The sequence below is a fragment of the Scaptodrosophila lebanonensis genome, unplaced genomic scaffold (genome assembly GCF_003285725.1).
Source record: "Scaptodrosophila lebanonensis strain 11010-0011.00,11010-0021.00 unplaced genomic scaffold, SlebRS2 tig00000020-arrow-arrow-pilon, whole genome shotgun sequence".
Classification (NCBI taxonomy): domain Eukaryota; kingdom Metazoa; phylum Arthropoda; class Insecta; order Diptera; family Drosophilidae; genus Scaptodrosophila; species Scaptodrosophila lebanonensis.
Window position 1 is genome coordinate 93,193 of NW_022060534.1, and position 3,883 is coordinate 97,075.

The window sequence follows — 3,883 nt, forward strand, 5'->3', positions numbered from 1 at the left end:
GTTGTAATGAGAAATATCGACACAACAATTGGTACCAATAAAAAGTTTGTCCCTAAATATAGAGGTCCATACACAAAAAAAAAAAAGTTTTACCAAACGACAGATATGTCCTCACGGACATTGAAAATTGTCAAATTAGTCAAATTCCGTATGATGGTATCGTAGAGGCATGCCGAATTCGAAAATGGGCTGATTGGCGTAACCAGTGTGAAAATAGCTCCGATTAATTTAATATAAATTTATTTATCTATTTATTTATTCATTCGTTTAACTGTTATCTTTACTAAATTAATTTATAAGCATTATGATCGAGGACGATCTCATTGTCAGGTTGGCCGAGTTGTTGGATTGTATATGCACTCGATAGCTAACCGACAATTAGTTAAGTCCGATTCTATTTAATTCCGATAGCATTTAAGTGGTTCCGATGAATGAACCATCGGAACTGGAGAATGATCGGGGCACTTGTAATTCGGCACCACGTGGGACGCACGTACAATCAGTTAAAATAAAGCAAATCCTTGTAAAATTAACTCATCAATTTAAAAACTAATTAGAAAAAGTACGAAGTAGAACGCGAAAGAGAAAAAGAAAGAAGGAAAGAGAGACAGAGAAACAGAAAAAGAGAAAGGTAGAAAGAGAGACGAAAAGAAAAAGAAAAAGAGGGAAATCTCCAACCCGGTGGGGGACATTTTAAATGCCAGTCCGGCAAGCTATGCCCCAACTCACAGCAGTAAGTGGTCAGAGATTTCCCCGAAGATAATTATAAAGAATAGATTTGATAGAACAGAGAGAGAGCCCTGTCGAAAGTAAATGTGAAAGATCATTATAATGTCTGCACATGACCCGAAAACGATTGTGCAAAGCTTAATCGGTTGTGCATCTGGCCAATATAAACGGCAAATAATTGCTTGTTGGTCTACAAGGAACTGAAAAATTAAGGCGACCTAAGAGGGCAGAGGAGTCAACCTCACCAATAACCAACTTGTGGAGAAAAACTACTCCAAGAACCGTCCTACGATGTACTAAGGAAGGAAGGTTTATAAGCATCAGTCAACTAGAGTACGATGGCAAGCAGAGATTGGGATCCCAGCTTAAACCACGTTAAGCAAAAAGAAGGAATTGCTTCTGAACAGACTCAATACTTTCCTGATGCTTTCTATACTGCGGAGACCAAACGCATGAGCAGTATTCAAGCACAGGGCGTACTAGAACAGTGTAAAGAAGCTTAGTGGTATTAGGGTCATTAAATTCCTTGGACCAACATTTAATGAATCCAAGTAATCCCTTGGCCTTATTGACAATACTAGATATGTGAAGGTTAAAGTTCAATTTGGAATCAAATAGAACCCCATGGTCCTCAACAGTAGATATACGTTGCAATGGCACATTGTTAATCGTATACGTCCCTAAATAAAGCAAGGTTCGGTGAAATGTCATGAACTTATATTTAGAGCAATTGAGGTGCAAGTGGTTAGCTAAGCACCATGATTGCATGCAGTTCAGATCATCCTGCAGGCGATAAAATGAGAAGGGTCTTTGTAAGTCAGAATAAGTTTCACATCATCAGCATACATAAGAATATGAGAGTGTGACAAGGTAGCGGGGAGGTCATTAATAAATAATATAAAAAGTAAGGGGCCAAGATAGCTACCTTGAGGCACACCTGATGAAGCAAACACAGGCTTAGAAATGTGCGACCTAAGCAAGATCCGTTGGGATCTGTCTTTTAGATAAGACGAAATCCAACACAAAAAAGCGGAGGGAAATCCCATACGACTTAGCTTAAAGAGCAGAAAATCATGGTTCACAGAGTCAAATGCTTTACTGAAGTCAGTGTAAACGACATCAGTCTGCATTTTTAGAGTAAATGCTTCAATTACCAAAGAAGTAAATTCCAGCAAATTGGTCGTAGTAGACCGTCTCTTTATGAAACCATGTTGAGCCGGAGATATGACAGATTTACAGAGGTGCTGCAAAGTGCTGCAAACTATTTTTTCAAATAATTTCGGTATGACAGACAACTTTGCAATACCTCTGTAGTTTGAAATATCAGACTTTCCACCCTTTTTATGAAGAGGAATAATAAAAGATTCTCTCCAAATAGTTGGAAAGATTGAGGAACCAAGTGACAGATTAAAGATTTTAAGTAATGGCTGTAATAGGGAACTAGAACACTCCTTGAGAACACAACTAGGAGTATTGTCTGCTCCAGGACAGTATGAAGATTTTAAAGATTGGATAGCAGAAAGTAGACAGTTATCAGTAATTATGGGAGCGTAAATAATGTGGGAAGATGATATGCTATAAGGATAGGAGGAACTACTAATAGAGACAGAGGAATATGTTGACTGGACGAAGTTGGCAAACAAGTCAGCAGCTTCAGAATCGTTGCTGGCTTTTTTGTCATCAATGAAAAATTATGAAGGTAGAGAAGCAGTTTTACGTTTAGAATTAACGAACTTATAAAACTGTTTAGGGTCCTGTGCGAATTGTATCTTGCATCAGGCAAGGTAATTATTGTAACATAGTGAATTAAGAAGAAAAAAATTCGATTTCGCTATAGAGTATTTATAGAAGTCAAGAGATAGGCCCGACTGCTTATACTTTTTAAAGCATCTAGATTTAACATTTTTTAAGTTTGAAAGTCTTGGTGAAAACCAAGGAGGTTTTGATGACGCAGATATGACACTATTTGGGATACAGACATCGAAAAGAGCATTAATAGTGTCATAGAAAAACTTGACGGCTATGTTGATATCAACCGCACTATACAAAAAGGACCAATTAGTTGCTAAAATAAGTTCTTTAAGCAAAAAAAAAATTTCCTTTGCGAAAGCAACGACGTGTTTTATTAGAATTAAGTGTAGGAATAAAGGTGTGATTTGAAAATGATAGGGAGATTTCTAAAGTAGGGTGGCAAGTATCTTCAGGCACTGATAGGTGTAAAGACCTAGAGACTACAGCGCTACTAGGGTCAGTGACATAGACGAGATCAAGCATTTTGCTGAGGTGATTATGTATAAAATTAATTTGAAACAAAGAAAGGTCCAACAGGCAATCCAAAAATTCATGTTCTGCTGAGGGCACCAAATAATTGGAATCATTGAAAAATGACCATTCTATGTTAGGCAAATTAAAATCACCTAGCACAATAAACGCATCTCTGTCACGGAGATGAGTGGAAATTGCATTAATACAAGTTATATGTTGCATATAAACTTAAATATTGGAAGAGGGAGGTATATACGAGCAAGTGATGTAAAGAGCAAAAGACGGAAATGTTACTTTAACAGCAACAAATTCAACATCATTTGGCACCACCACCATCAATGATTTCCGACCGAAGGTTTGATTTGACTGCAATCAGTACCCCTCCACCTCGGCGACTCGGACGATCATGACGAAAAATACAAAAGTCATCTGATAAAATTTCATTATCAAGAATCGAAGGATTTAACCACGTTTCTGAAAACGCAATAATATTAGAATCAAAAGAAAAACTGCTAAGAAATAAATTCCCGATCTTGGACAAAAGACCCCTAACATTCTGATACAGAATATTAAGCGAAAAAGGTCGCGAGTCTAGTTTTTTGAAGCCATACTTGACGTTGGTTTCGAAGAAAGAGTACTAGACTGTAAATCAACAGGCAGTGACGAAACTCGTTTTTTCTGCCTAAACTCATGGACAATCATATGTGGAGGCAAAAATTTTGGGTCACAAATAATTGTAAAAGCCTCAGGCGGAACACTTATTTTAAACGAGGCTATTTCACGGGGCTCAGCAAAACTGAACTTCGAAATAGATACACTAGCCGTCGATTTACTGGTAATATAGGCTGCTATAGATTCACAAGTGGCATCGGAAGATAATCTTGATACA